Genomic DNA, 17,228 nt, shown 5'->3' with positions numbered 1-17,228 from the left:
GTCTGGGGTAAGTGTCCCTGTACCATCCCCTGACCCCTGGGAGTTTAACATCCTTGCTCCCCCTGGCCAGGGTACTCACAGCTTCCTGCTGCACTGGACCAGCTCAACAGGTCTTTAGCCTGCCTGCACCACCCCCCCAGCTTCCTGCCATGCTTGGCCAACTGGGGATTTGGGCCTGCCAGTGCACTCAATTCTGTAGACTGGGGATCCTGGGGTGATGTCCCTGCACCACCACCTGAGCCCTGGGAGTTTAACATCCTTGCTCCTACTGGCCAGGGAACTTAATGGCTTCTTGCTGCACTGGACCAGCTCAGCAAATGTTGAGCCTACCTGCACCAACTTCCAGGCTTCCTGCCATGGTCGGCCAGCTCTGGAGATTTGGGACTGCCTGCGTCCTCAATTCTGGAAACTGGGCAGCATGAGATGAGTGTCCCTGCACCTTCCCGAGCACTGGAGTTTGTGATCATTGCTGCCATCAGCCAAGGAACTTTACGTGTTCCTGTCATGCTCGACTGGAGCCTCAGAGCTTGGACCTTCCTATCTCACATCCAGGGTCCTGTCGCAATCATTGCAAATGGGTGGCCACAGTCCCAAAGCTGAGGGCATAGAAGAGGCTTTCCAAAAGGCCCTGGGGGAGCCTTAGAATAACACTTGAAATGCAGAAATATAGGCAAATGATAAAAATAAAAGACCAAAATACAATCTCAAGCCTACAGCCCTACCCAAGAAAACATACAAGCTACGTACATAGAAGAAAATATATGCCATACACCTGAAATATTGGACATAATAGCAACAGATATAAACAAGCAACTCCGGGAAGCTTTAAAGGAATTCAAACTAGAAATAATCTCCCAGGTAAATGAAGAAATGATAAAAGAAATGAAAGAGATGTTGAGCATATCTAAAGAAGACACAGATAAAAAAAATTGGAGGAACTAAACAAAAAGAATCCCTGGATGAACAAAAAAATAAGAAACAAATAGAATACATAAATCAGAGGCAAAAAGATATACAGGAAATCAAAAATTCCATTGAAAGTTGCAAAAAACAACCTCAATAAAAGTGAAGATAGAATTTCAGATCTTCAAGACAACATTACAGCTAGCGAACAGCAAAGGAAAGATCTTTAAAAATAACAAGGAATCAGGAAATATCAACTCAACAGCTGCAAGATGATTCAAAAAACAACAAAAGATTGATAAGGATAAATAAAAAAGAAGGGGACAACATAAAGGATGTTAAGAGGATATTTAGAGAAGTAATAACTGAAAATGTTTCAAGCATGAGAATGGAAACTGACATCAGGATCAGTGAAGCATATAGAAATCCAAATAGCCATGACCAAAATAAAACTACATGCAGACATAATAATCACCATCTCAGATATCCAACATAAGAATAGAATATTAAAAGATGTCAGAGAGGAAAGGCAGATCACCTATAAAGGAAAACCTATTAGAAACACAGTAGACTACTCAGCACAAACAACAAAGTCAAGAAGAGCATGGAGGGAAGTATTTCTGATCCTAAAGGAAAAGAATTTCCACCCTACACTAATATACCCTACAAAACGGCCCTTCAAAATGGACGGAGAAATGAGATACTTCCATGACAAAGAACAGCTGAAGAACTTCATGATCACCAAGCCAACCCTGCAAAGAATACTGAAAGACAGTTTAGATTCACTTAGGAAAAACCACTAAGCAAAGCAGACAATTAAACAGAATGCAAAGACAAAGTTGCAACAGCAGAAAGATAACATGTCAACAATAAACCAATACATAACATTTATAACCATTAATGGAAATGGTTTCAATGCACCAACTTAAAGAAACAGACAGGCAGAATGGATAAAGAAACAACATCCAACCATATGTGGTTTAGAAGAAACGCATCTAACCTAAAAGGATACTCAGAGGCTGAAAGTCAAAGGATGGAAAAAAAATACTTCATGCAACAGGAACTAAAAAAATAAAAGTGGGGGGAAGCTATTCTGTTTGCAGACAATGTGAACTTCAATCCAAGAACAAACAGAAGAGATAAAGAAGGTCATTATATACTGTAAGGAGAAAACTCCAAAAGGAAGAGATAACAATCTTAAATATATATGCACCAAATTCCAGAGCACCCACTTATATAAAGCAAGCATTAATAGAAATGAAAAACCAAATTAGCAATAACACAATTATAACAGGAGACCATAACACCATAACACACCATTGACACCAAAGGACAGATCAACCAGACAGAAAATCTGCAAAGATATAACAGAACTGAATCACATCTGTGAACAAATGCATTTGATAGACATATACGGAGTGTTCCATCCAACAACACCAGCATACACATTCTTCTCAGTAGTACATGGGACATTCCCTAAAATAGACCATGTACTGGCCCACAGAACATATTGAAATAAATGTAAAAGGGTTGAAATTATCCCATGCATGTTATCGGATCATAGCGCCATGAAACTAGAAATTAATGATAAAAGATACTGCAAAAATCCCACACGCACATGGAAATTGGGTCACAGCGGAAATTAAAGAAGAAATTAAACAATACCTACAAGCAAACCAAAATACAAACACAATTTATCGAAATCTGTGGGATGCAATGAAAGCTGTCCTCAGGAAAATGTATTGCACTGAGTTCCCACATCAGGAAAAGAAGGAATACAAATAAATAACCTGATGCTACGCCTCAAACATCTAGAAGAAGAAGAGCAAGTCAAGCCCAAAGCCAAAAGAAGGCAGGAAATTATAAAAATCAGAGCAGGAATCAATGCAATAGAGACTAAGAAAACAATCCAAATAATCAATGAATCAAAGAGTTGGTTTTTTGAAAGAATAAATAAAATTGATAAGCCCCTAGTCAACCTTATTTAAAATGGGAAGAACAAGATCAAATTCATGAAATAAGGAATAAAAAGGCAAAATCACTATAGACTCTGTAGAAATACAGAAGATCATCAACACCTATTTTGAAAACTTTTACTCTCATAGGTTTGGTAATACAGAAAAATAGACAGATTCCTAGAAATATATGAAGTACCAAAGCTACATCAGGAAGATGTAAAACTGCTGAATAAATTGCTGTCAATTTCATTGAAAATGTAATTAAGCCCTTACCTACGAGGAAGAGCCCAGGCCCAGATGGATTCACTGTGGAATTCTACAAGAAATACAAAGAAGACCTAATGCTGACACTCCTCAAACTCTTCAGTGAAATTGAACGGGAAGCAATCCTTCCTAAGCCATTCCTGGAAACAAATATTACTCTAGTACCAAAAGCTCAGAAAGACCCAATGAAAAAAGAGAACTATAGACAAATCTCCCTAATGAACTCAGATGCAAAAATCTTCAATAAAATTTTGGTAAATAGGATGTCACAAATCTTCAAGAAGATTACACATCATGACCAAGTGGGATTCATTCCAGGCATGCAATGAGGGCTCAACATACATAAATCAATAAATGTAAACCACCACATGAATAAAGCCAAAAGGAAGAATCACATTGTCATTTCTATAGATGCAGAAAAAGCTTTTGATAAGTTTCAACATTGATTCATGATAAGAAATTTGCAGAAAATTGGAATAAATGGTCTTTACCTCAATATAATAAAGACCACCTAGGACAAACCAATAGCCAGTATCATACTAAATGGCCAAAAATTGAAGGCTGTTACTTTAAAATCAGGCACAATACAAGGATGTCCCCTGTCACTGCTCCTATTTAATATAGTACTGGAAATACTAGCCAGAGCAATTAGACAAGAGAGAGAAATAAAATGCATAAAAACAGAAAAAGAAGTTAAATTATCATAATTTGCAGATGACATGATACTCTACATAGAAGACCCCCTAAACCCTATTGAAAGACTCTTGGATATAATAAATGAATTCAGTAATATAGCTGGATACACAATCAATACTCAAAATCAATAACATTCCTATAAATTAACAAAATCACAGAGAGAGAAATAAGAGAAGCCACACCCTTCACACTAGCAACAAAAATAAATGAAATATCTAGGAATTACTCTTACAAAAGAAATGAAAGACCTATATAGCAAAAATTATAGTAAAAATAAATAAAAATAAATTGAAGATTATCTCAGAAAATCGAAAGACATCCCTTGCTCATGGATAGGAAGAATAAATATTGTGAAAAAGGCCATTCTCAAAAAACTCTTATACAGATTCAATGCAATTCCAATAAATATACCACAAACGTATGTCATAGATCTAGAGAAATCACTCCTAAAATTCATCTGGAGAGAGAAAAGACCTAGAATACCAAAGACAGTTCTAAGCAGCAAAGGCAAGGCAGGAGGCATCACAATCCCTGACTTGAAGTTATACTATAAAGCAACTGTAGAAAAATCAACATGGTACTGAAATCAAAACAGAGCCATGATCAGTGGAATAGATTACAAGATACAACCACAACTACAAACACACTCAACTACCTTATCTTCGATAAAGGAGCCAAACAGGTTCCCTGGAAGAATGACAGTCTCTTTAATAAATGGTGTTGGAAAAACTGGCTCTCCATATGGCAAAACCTAAGACTAAACCCATGCCTATCACCATGTACTAAATTAAAATCTAAATGGATCAAAGTTCTGAATATTAAAACAGAAACACTAAATCTATTGGAAGACAAATTGGATAGAAACCTTGAAGACATAGTGGTAGGTAGAAAATTCATGAACAGGACTCAAACCGCATGGGAAATACTTCTAAGAATCAATAACTGGGACCATGTCTTATTAAAAAATTTCTGCACATCAAAAGAAATCTCGTGAATAGTGAAAAGAAAATCCACAAACTGGAAAAAAGTCTTGGTGAACCCTCCCTCAGACAGAGGACTTCTGTCTAAAAGATATAAACAATTAAAAAAATAAGACCCCAAAATTCAAAGATCCAATCCAAAAATGGAAATCTGAGGTGAATACACACTTCTTAGATGAAGAAATACAATTTGCAAATAAATACATGAAAAAATGTTCATCATCATTAGTCATTAGACAAATGCAAATTGAAACCACACTGAGATTCCATCTCACTCCTGAAAGCATGGCCAGGATCAAGAAAACCAACAACAACAAATGCTGGAGAGGCTGTGGGGAAAAAGGAACTCTCCTACACTGTTGGTGGGAGTGTAGACTGGTGCAACCATTGTGGAGGTCAGTTTGGAGATGCCTCAAAAATCTGGGATTTGAAGTCTCATTTGCTCCTGCAATCCCATTTGTAGGCATATTCCTAGAAGAACTGAAAGCATCATACCACAGTGATATATGTGAGCCCATGTTTATAGCAGCACAATTTATAATTGTGGAATTGGAAACAACCTAAATGTCCATCAACTGAGGAATGGATAAAAAAGTTGTGGTATTTTTATACAATGGAGTACTACTCAGCTATAAAGAAGGATCACATTTAGATGCTTATAAAAAATGGACACAGCTTGAGACCATACTCATAAGTGAAATAAATCAACCTCACATGTATGAATACTGAATAGTTTCCCTATTGTAAGAAATGATTCAAATATATAAAAGTATGTGGTAATTATGATTCCTCATTATGTGGCTTTGAAGACTTATAAAGTTTTAACTCATTAATTAAAATGGTTTTATTATGGGCTGTTTGATATTATTGTCTATGATGATACGAACAAATATTTTGAAGAAAAGAAGACATCATAATAGCTAGTGCTGACTTAATATCATATTGTTTTGAAGTCCCCCCAAACTGTTGTTCTTCTGTCTCCATTGGTTTTATCATGTTGTATCTTACTGGATTTTATTATATGTGATAGTATAAACAAAAATTTTTATAGGCAAAGAGATAGTATAGAAACCATTGTTCGCTTTCCATTAGCTGGTTCTAAATACCCTGTAATACTTTCATCCTCTTGAATGGTTTCACACTGCCTTGATATGTTTGATGCCATAGTACACAAATTTATACTCAGACATTTCAAAGAAAGAGACACTATGGTAACTACTATTAAGTCAGGTTATCCTATGGTGAAGCACTAGGTTGCTGAAATTGTTATGCTTTGACCTGTGTTGTTATGTTGTTATGCCTTCTTTTATCTCAATCTCCCCCTTTTTTAAAAAAAATTATATTTTATTATTTTTTTTAATTAAGGGAAAAAATCAAAAAAATTAGTAGGATATATTATAGTAAATTTTTTGATTTCCTATTAACTTGATTTGAAGCCCTGTATAGCTCTCACCATCATGTTTTGACTAATTTTACTTTGTTCTGTTCTGTTTGATAGTATCAAATTTGAGGGTACAGGCAACTACTTTGAAGGCAATAAGAGTCACTATCACACCCATTCTGGTTTGACCATTATCTTCTTTTGAAGTTCAGTAATGTCTCCAGAGATTAGGTTTTATTGTTTTGTTCTGTACTGTTTTGTTCAATTTTGTTATACCTAATGATATAGGCAATTCTTTTTAAGGTAGTAAGAGGCACTATAGTAACCATTGTTGATTGCCTAGTATTCTGTTTTACTTTTTTTTTTGTATTTTTCCTTTTTATTGGTACCAGGGATCGAACCCACGACTGCCTGCTTCCAAGGCAGGTACTTATGCTGCTGAGCTAAATCATACACCCCTCTGGTATTCTGTTTTTACATCATGTAATAGTCCATCCTTTGTTTTGACTGACTGCTTTGTTTTGTCATATTTAGTTTTATTCTTTCCAAAAAAAAAAGTAATAAGGACTATGGGAGTAATAAAAATCAAAATGTGTAAATGTTGTTGTAAAAAAGAGAGGGGAAAAAGTGCTCCAAAGGATGCAACTGCAAGTGTGTTTAGGTGTTTTAAGATATATAACCATATTACTAAGTTTTTGTTAGATCATTGAAGACAACTGTTTGCAGTCTCACTGTTTGAATGTCCACTTTGTATGCTTTAATCCTCTAACTTGAACAACTATTTCTAAGATGACAATATGTAATCTATTACCTAGTTATTTCGAACTGGTTTTTTGAAATTCTGTATTACTTGTACCCTTATACTGTTTTGTATTTTTACTCCTTTAAATAAAATTTTAAAAAAGAAACAGACTTGCAGAATGGATCAAGAAACAACATCCAACCATATCCTGTCTAAAAGAAACCCATCTAACCTAAAAGGATACTCAGAGACCAAAAGTCAAAGGATGAAAAACAATACTTCATGCAGCAGGGACAAAAAAATGTGGGAGGTAGCTATTCTGTTTGCAGACAATATGAACTTCAATCCAAGAACAAACAGAAGAGATAAAAAGGGTCATTACATACTGGTGAGGGGAAAACTCCAAAAGGAAGAGATAACAATCTTAAATATATATGCACCAAATTCCAGAGCACCCACTTATATAAAGCAAGCATTAATAGAAATGAAAAACCAAATTAGCAATAACACAATTATAACAGGAGACCATAACACACCATTGACACCAAAGGACAGATCAACCAGACAGAAAATCTGCAAAGATATAACAGAACTGAATCACATCTGTGAACAAATGCATTTGATAGACATATACGGAGTGTTCCATCCAACAACACCAGCATACACATTCTTCTCAGTAGTACATGGGACATTCCCTAAAATAGACCATGTACTGGCCCACAGAACATATTGAAATAAATGTAAAAGGGTTGAAATTATCCCATGCATGTTATCGGATCATAGCGCCATGAAACTAGAAATTAATGATAAAAGATACTGCAAAAATCCCACACGCACATGAAAATTGGGTCACAGCGGAAATTAAAGAAGAAATTAAACAATACCTACAAGCAAACCAAAATACAAACACAATTTATCGAAATCTGTGGGATGCAATGAAAGCTGTCCTCAGGAAAATGTATTGCACTGAGTTCCCACATCAGGAAAAGAAGGAATACAAATAAATAACCTGATGCTACGCCTCAAACATCTAGAAGAAGAAGAGCAAGTCAAACCCAAAGCCAAAAGAAGGCAGGAAATTATAAAAATCAGAGCAGGAATCAATGCAATAGAGACTAAGAAAACAATCCAAATAATCAATGAATCAAAGAGTTGGTTTTTTGAAAGAATAAATAAAATTGATAAGCCCCTAGTCAACCTTATTTAAAATGGGAAGAACAAGATCAAATTCATGAAATAAGGAATAAAAAGGCAAAATCACTACAGACTCTGTAGAAATACAGAAGATCATCAACACCTATTTTGAAAACTTTTACTCTCATAGGTTTGGTAATACAGAAAAATAGACAGATTCCTAGAAATATATGAAGTACCAAAGCTACATCAGGAAGATGTAAAACTGCTGAATAAATTGCTGTCAATTTCATTGAAAATGTAATTAAGCCCTTACCTACGAGGAAGAGCCCAGGCCCAGATGGATTCACTGTGGAATTCTACAAGAAATACAAAGAAGACCTAATGCTGACACTCCTCAAACTCTTCAGTGAAATTGAACGGGAAGCAATCCTTCCTAAGTCATTCCTGGAACCAAATATTACTCTAGTACCAAAACATGAGAGAGACCCCACTAAAGAGAGAACTACAGGTCAGTCTCAATAATGAACAGAGATACCATAATCCTCAATAAAGTATTGGCAAACAGGATGCAACAAATCACCAAGAAGAATATACACCATGACCATGTGGGATTCACCCCAGGCATGAAGAGATGGTTCAACATACATAAATGAATAAACATAATTCACCATATGAATAAAGCCAAAAATAAGAATCATATGATCATTTCTACAGAGGCGGAAAAAGCTTTTGGTAAATCCAACACTCATTCATGATAAGAACTTTACAGAAATTTGAAATACATTGTCTTTACCTCAATATGATATAGGCCATCTATGACAAACCAGCAGCCAATATCATACTGAATGGCCAAACACTGAAGACCTTTATGTTAAAATCAGGCACAAGACAAGGATGTTCCTTATCACTGCTCCTATTTAATATAATACTGGAAACACTAGCCAGAGCAATTAGACAAGAGAGAGAAATAAAAGGGGTAAAAATAGGAAAAGAATAAGTTAAATTATCATTATTTGCGAATGACTTGATACTCTACACAGAAGATCCTTGAAACTCTGTTGAATGTCTCCTAGACATAATAGATAAATTTAGCAATGTAGCTGGACACAAAGTTAATACTCAAAAATCAATAGCATTCCTATACACTAACAATAAAATCACAGAGAGAGAAATAAGTGAAGACACACTCTTCACACTAGCAACCAAAAAAAATGAAATATTTAGGACTTATTCTCACAAAAGAAGTGAAAGACCTGGATAAGGAAAAATGTAATACACTGAAAAAGGAAATTAGGAAATTGAAGAGGACCTCAGAAAATGGAAAGACATCCCTTGTTCATTGATAAGAAGAATAAATATTGTGAAAATGACCATCCTCCCAAAACTGTTATACACATTCAATGCAATCCCAATAAAAATGCAATCAATGTACCTTATAGATCTAGAAAAATAACTCCTAAAATTCATCTGGAACCAGAAGAGACCTAGAATAGCAAAGACAGTTCTAAGCAGCAAAGCCAAGGCAGGAGGTATCACAATCCCTGACTTGAATTTATACTACAAAGCAACTGTATAAATTAATATGGTACTGGAATACAAACCTGGGACTGGAAGTCCCATTTGATCCAGCTATTCCACTTCTAGGCATATTCCCAGAAGAACTGAAAACATCGTACCACAGTGATATATGTACACCCACGTTTATAGCAGCCCAATTTATAATAGGCAGATCTTGGAAACAACCTGAAGTGTCCATCAATTGAGGAATGGATAAAAAAGTTATGATATTTTCATACAATGGAGACCTACTCAGCTATAAAGAATGATCACATTGAGATACTTATAAATAAATCGATGCAGTTTTAGACCATACTCATATAAGCGAAATACATCAAACTCACATATATAAATTACCAGTTTCCCTAGTGTAAGAAATAGTAAGAATACATAAAACTATATGATAATCATGTTTCCTCATTATATTGCTTTGAAGGCTTATGATGTTTTCATTCATTAGTTGGAATGGTTTTATTGTGGGTTGATTTTATTGTCTGTGATGGTATGACCAGCTATTTTGAAGAACACAAGACATTATAATAGCTAGTGCTGATTTAATATTATCATGTTTTTAAGTCCTACCATGCTTTTGTTCTTCTGTCTCTATCGGTTCTATCATGTTGTATCTTATTGGATTCTATTATGTGTGATAGTATAAACAAAATTTTTTATGGACAAGGAGATAATATAGTAACCATGGTTTGTTTTCTGTTAGTTGATTCTGAATGCCCTATAATACTTTCATTCTTTTGAATGGCTTTATTCTATTTTGTTATGTTTTTACTATAGTGTATGAAGGTATACTCACATATTTCAAAGAAAGAGAAACTGTGGTAATTACTGTTATGTAGGGTTGTCTTGTGGTGAAACACTATTTTGCTTAAATTGTTCTGTTCTGATCTGTTTTGTTAGGTCCTCTTTTATCTTAATCTTTTTAAAATTAAAAATTAAAAATAAATAAATAAAAGATAGTGGTGGGTGAAAGTGGCATAAAATGTACCTGTGACATTTGCACACTAAAATTATGAGATAAATACTTTATTAACAATTCTGAAGATAGGAAGATAGGTGTTTATTTCATAATAGTTGAAACTTGGAAGCATCTATATGTTAACTAACAGATGAATGTGTTTACATACAATGGATAGTAAAGAAAATTGTTTACATACAATGGAGTAGTTTTCCATAAAGGTGGGTAAACTTCTGTCATTTGTAGGAAAATGTATATAACTTTGAGAGTGTAAAATGAAATAATCAAACATAGAACCATAATTATCACAAGGTTGCTCTTATATGAGAAATCCAATTATAAAGAGCAAAATAAAAAAGATAATAAGAAGTAGGGAAAAGGAGTTTTCTCAAATGTCAATGGGGTCAAGAGATGGAGGAAGAAGGGATAGAAGGCAGGGAAAGGGGAAGAAAAAGGACTTAATATGTGTAATGTTCATGTGTCCCCTCCAAGCAAAAAATGTAAAGAGTAGGTACTGAAAGCTTGTGCTATTGAAATTTTAAAACATAAAGAGATTGGATAGAGTTATTTGTTCAAATATCAGTCAGATTAATATTTACTACATTGTTAATAGGAGTAACATGAATTAAGTGAATTTAGTTTAGGTGCTGTGAAGAATGCATACACTTCTTTCATATTTTTAATAAACAATTTTTTTGAGTTTGATTGACATAGGTTAATCTCACAGGTCAGTGGGATGACCTGTTGGGATTTTAGACATGTGCATAGTGTGCATGATCACATGCAACTTCCTTTTACCCAGCTTGCCTCCCACCTGCCCATTCTGCAGTACTATTCCAACTCTAAAAAGCATGTCCATCATGGGTGGAAGCTAGAAAACATAAATATATCGACTGTTCCTGTTAACCAAGAATCCAGCAGCCAAAGACCACTCTCCATTAATTCTCTTAATAGAAAGAAAAGCAAGAGATCAGCTTCTTAGAATTCATAAATTTAAAATGTAATCATATACAAGTGATATCTCCCCACTCCCAGAGATCAAATTCTTGACCTCACGCTTGTCAGGCAGGTGCTTATGCCACTGAGCTAAATTCCCAGGTGCAACTGATTTTTATTTCATAATCTTTGGTATAGATGGAATCCATTAGCTTAACCAATGCAAGTAGTTTTAAATGTTTATTGATTTATAAACACATATCATCACTTTTTGCACAAATGAGGCATTTATTGAAGTTAGGCTGAGCAATCACAGTTAAGTTCACTTCACATATTTTAACAAACAGTTCAGTGTACTTCAATAGTCACTGAAGATTAAAATGTTTAGAATTATTGAATAGTTTCATTGAGGGCTTTTTGGGTATTGGTAATGACCTTCTGAATAAATACTTTGAATAGTTTTCAGAGTGCACTTTCAACATACCTGTATGAATAAATTTGCCTTGGGCTTTAGGTGTAACATGTGGAACAAAAAGAAAACACAAAGCAAACAAGCAAAAATGGTTTATATAAGGGCTGGGGATTTAGCTCAGCGGCATAAGACCCTGCCTTGCAAGCAGGCAGTCATGAGTTCGATCCCCGGTACCAATAAAAAGGAAAAAAACAAAAATGGTTTATATGGCTTCTCCCACCCCAAAATCAGAGTAAAGTGGGAAGTTGGGAAAGAAATATCCAGATAACTGGACAAATCCTTCTGTATAAGCACAGAAGTCTTCCTCTCCAAGCATCTTGTTCCTTGATGGGCAGAGTGATAATGCAGGAACATTCATTATATCAGTGTTTTCCATTAGGCTTTTGGGACAGCAGTTGTAGCCAGGACAAGTCTTTGAAGGGCACCAATTCTCACTTTGGAATTTGCCTTCCCCATGGACCCAGTAAAGAAAACCACGTCCCATTCTTCTTTGTTTCCACAAAGGCTCTGTTTGATCTGAGGTAAGGGACATCCCTTGATACACAGAATACTCCAGTGAGCTTCTCATTCCAGCAACAAACAAATGCATTTAACAGACTTGGGACCTCTGTTCTGTAGCGGTAATGATCACAGGTGCTTTGAAACTCGACATTCCCTACTGGATATAGCAGATTAAATATAGAGTTAGGCTGGTGACTTCAAGGGGACTCACCCCAGCCATCAGGATGTACCCACAGGGTGTGGGCCAGATAAGAAGACACCACCTGTGAGTGGGGACAAACAGGAGATTCAGAAGGCAAAGGAGGGGTAAAAGCTTAGTTTAGGCAACAGGTTAGAGTGTGAAAAGAGTAACATGGTCAAAATCAGAAAGTTGTGGCCAGGGATGAGAGGTGAGGAAGAGTGACAACTCCACCCCAATATGCTGGCTTCTGAGCTTAAAGAGAAGCATTTACCCAGGGCCCACATAGATAACCTTATTTCTGACCCTCTTCTGTAAGAATGAAATTAATCTATAAACCACTTTCTGGTTTCTCCTTGGCTGTGATGTTTTGGTCATTATCTCAGATCCTTTTGAGTTTTCTTTCTATAAATGCTAAAGATGGTCCAAGGTCCATCACAGGGAACCTCACAGTGGCCAATTTATTTTATTGACTGAATCACCACAATAAATGGTTGAGGTTGACAGCCTTTGTGTCCATATTTCCTAAGACTTACTGTTTCCCATGCTAAGAATTATTTTTAGCATCTTATGGAAAATTACCATTATCCTTCAACTAGTAGTGACCTCTAATAAAGGAATATTCCTACTTTGCTATTCTCAAGTGTTATGTTTTGAGTTCAGGTATCAATTTCAAGAGAGATCTTGTATAAGAATATATGGAATTATTATCCTAGATGTCTTCTGACTTGCAGAAAACAATCTACATTTGTGTAATGCCTGGTTAATGACTGTTCACATTGCTAATGTACTTAAAGTTATCGGGCCTAAGTCTGTCCTAAAGTGTTGAAGCTAAGCTGAGTAGTTCAATTCTCTTGCTGATATCACCCAATTCCCTACTCCTGCCATCTTTTATAGGTGCTACATTTGCAAAACATAGAAAAGCAAAAGACTCCCAAAGAGGAAAGCACAGGCCTCTCTACCGTTTTACTTCTTCCTGTGCCATTGCTAATTGGGAAGCGGTGTGGTCAAAGGCATTGCCCATGTGAGGGGGTAGGAGAAGAAGATATTGCAAACACAGGGAAGCAAAGAATTCAGTGAAAGGGGGTATTAAACTGGTGGGTCACTGTGCATGGCCACAGTAACAGTATCACAAAAGGAAATATAATCCTTCCAATGGAAAGTTGAAAACACACAAGAAAAAAGAATATCTGAAGCAAAACAGTTTGTGAAACACAAAGTTATTTTAAGACTCACCATCAATAAAACATCAATGATAAAACCAATTTAATTATTTGATTGAATATCCAGAATGCTTCTCTAAGCTCTGGAATTAAAAATTTGTAGTATTTACGACTGATGATTAAGATTTTCATGGAGAGTAAGTTAATGTCCCCAAGAACTATGTGGCATGACTCCACACTCAGGCTCTGGTGTAGGCTGTGCTCTGATGACCACCATGTCTGCCCCAGGTCCTCTTCTCTGTCTGTCCCCGCACAGCTCCTTCCTTCTTGGCTCCTTCACTACATTGTCATCTTTTTCTTAAAATTTGTTCTAACTCTATTTTGTTGGCACATATTTGAGAATTAATTTTCTTTCCATATTTCCAGCTTTTCATTCTGTTAACTTTTATAAATTGATTGGCATATAAATGTGTGTATTTTTGTTAATATCTCTACATTTCACTCTTAGATAGAAAAAAACTTAGTAAACACAAGAGAAAATAATGATCTTTCTGTGAACACGTCTCATTGAATCTAAATGCATTTCACCTTACATATTTTCAAATCACTTACCAAATTTGATTTTTCTTGATTTTTTCACACACGTGAAAAGTAACTGAGATTGCAATTTTTATCCCTTCTACAAGAGGTAATTGTTTGAAAGAGCAAAGAAGAGAACAGAATTCACTCATATTGAATAAAGATTGTTCCCTAGATTGAGGTTTCTGTGGCTGGGCCAGGCATTTTTCAGTTGTCCGTTATGACAATGTCAACGTAGGATGAATGAAAACTTGATAGTAAAGAGTAAAAATGTAAAACTCTGGATGAAATATAAAATTATCTCATACTTTATATTGGTAATTTTATTATGGAAAATTTTCAAATTTGTATATCAGTTACAAAACAGTAGTACAAAGAGCTCCTGTTCACCCTTTATGCAGAATGTGCATCAGTGTACATTTCTCCCTGTATTGCATTCCCGCCTTTCACCTGAATTTCCATCTCCCCATGTCTCTCTGCACTACATGCCACTTGCCTGTCCATCTTTTATAATACATAATTTTTCTAGAGCACTGCAGAGTAAGTTAGACACTGTGTTTTGTCACTCTTGAAAACTTCTGTGTTTATATTTAAAAATAAGAACAGTGTTTTAAATATACCATAAAGCTATCAAATTCAGAAAAGTTAATATGGATACAATATTGTTAGATCATCAACAATCTATATTCAGGTTTCTTTACATGTCTCAATCATTTCTTAATAGCTTCCCTTAATACTGTGTGGTTTGCCCCATTAGTATGGATCAGTTCCCCAGTCTTCATTGTTTCAAGGATCTCAACAATTTAAAAACCTACAAGGAAGCCATCTTGTCACATTTGCATTTGTTTCAGGCTTCCAAGTTTTTCCAATGAGGCTGTGAATTGTAGTTATAATAGCACTAACGTGGCCTCATTTCTGTGGAGAGCTTCAGCTCAGCAGTCACACAGTGCTGGTTTTTCTCAAGTCTGGGATGTTAACATTCACCACCATGTGGCAATGGCTGTGTCCTTAGGTTCTTCAATGGTAAAGTTTGCTACTTTCCACTTGCAATTAGGAAGTAACTCAAGGGAGATATTTTGGATAAACAACCAATTTCTCACCAAAACTTTATTCACTATTTTATATTCATTTATGTCTAACTCCATCATTCCCTTTACAGTTTATGATGCATTTAGTGTAAGGAACAGTATTAATTTCATTGTTAATTTATTCACTTTTTTATATCATGGGCTTGCAGGCTCTTTTGATGTCCAGTGCATTAGTCAAACATTTTCTCTTAGTGCTCAAATCTTCCTAGGTTTGAAAAAGACAGGGTTCCAAGACCAGTGTTTATATCTTTTACAAACATCTGTATAAATTTTGGAGACTATCCTTACTTTTTTGAGCTGATGTAATTTTTTTCTTGAGTAACATCCATATTATTGGCCACATCAATGCCACTTCTGAAGGTTACTTCATCTTTCTGGGCCTCTCCAGCCAGCCTCTCCTGGGAGCTGCCCTCTTTATGGTAGTCTCTATCTTCTACTTGATGACACTGACAGGCAACCTGTTCATTATTGTACTGTCACTCTTGGATGCCTGTCTCCACACTACCATGTACTTATTCCTCTTAAACCTCTCCTTCTTGGATCTCTGCTACACCACCAGCTCTATCCCCTAGTTGCTGGTCAACCTCTGGGGTCTGGAGAAGACCATCTCTTATGCTGGTTGCATGATTCAACTCTACTTTGTCCTGGCCCTTGGAACTACAGAGTGTGTCCTGTTGGTGGTAATGTCTTATGACTGTTACGTAGCTGTGTGCAGACCCTTGCACTACACTTTGCTCATGCACCCTCATTTGTGCCACCTGTTGGCTGTGGCCTGTTGGATAAGTGGCTTTACTAACTCAGCACTTTATTTCCTCTTTATCTTCTGGGTACCCTTATGTGACCATCACTTACTAGATCACTTCTTATATGAAGTCCAGCACTCTTGAGATTATACTGTATGGATATTCATGCTAATGAGCTTACCCTTCTGGTCACAAGATCTATTTTTGTTGTAATTCCACTCCTTGTCATCCTGACCTCTTATATGCTATCACCCAGGCTGTGTTGAAGATGCCATCAACCACTGGACTTCAGAAAATCTTTGGATCATGTGGAGCTCACCTTATGGTTATGTTCCTGTTTTTCATCCCAGTCATGGGCATATATCTTCAGCCTTTAACAGAAAGTTCTCAAGAACAAGGCAAGTTCATTGCCCTCTTTTACAATGTGGTCATACCCAGCCTCAGCTCTCTAATCTACACTCTAAGAAACAAAGATGTAAGAGGTGCAGTAAAGAGACTGATAGGACAAGAGTAGCCTCTACTGATAATGTTGACAGTGAAATGGTTTATCTCTCCACCTGTTCCACCCTCCATCCATCTATTCAGTAGCCAGCTTCTCACTCATTCAGCGGTAACAGAGTAAATCTTTTCACAAGGCCATAGATCTTTCCTTTAGATAGAAATAGATAACACTATAGGGTACTAAATGTCATTCACTTTAGGAGAACACAGCCATTTAAAAGGAAGATAAAACATTATGGCAACTTTTTCCATATCATAATTTTAATGAATCTGAAACCTTTCCTTGATTTAGAATGAGGTATAGGATTTGTGTAAATACTGATAAAACAGAAGTCTATATTCACTATAGAAATATGATATGATAGATTTTAAAAATCTCTAAAATGCTTCTTTAATTTACTTTTAGACAGAATGCCCTTGTTTCATCTTTGGCTTCTTATATAAAGATGAGGAGAAACTGAGATACTGTTCTCTAACAC

At 35.8% G+C, this 17,228-nt stretch overlaps 1 pseudogene; it reads left to right on the top strand.

Annotated features, from left to right (window-relative positions):
• Nucleotides 1-423: 423 nt before the first annotated feature.
• On the top strand, nucleotides 424-16,762 carry LOC106026428 (olfactory receptor 2J3-like; annotated as a pseudogene).
• The last annotated feature ends 466 nt before the right edge of the window (nucleotides 16,763-17,228 follow it).

This window comes from Cavia porcellus, unplaced genomic scaffold, assembly GCF_034190915.1.
Source record: "Cavia porcellus strain 051 isolate PalLab524CR breed Dunkin Hartley unplaced genomic scaffold, mCavPor4.1 scaffold_29, whole genome shotgun sequence".
Classification (NCBI taxonomy): Eukaryota; Metazoa; Chordata; class Mammalia; order Rodentia; family Caviidae; genus Cavia; species Cavia porcellus.
The sequence above is the reverse complement of the archived record's forward strand: the minus strand, read 5'-3'. Positions and strand labels throughout refer to the sequence as shown.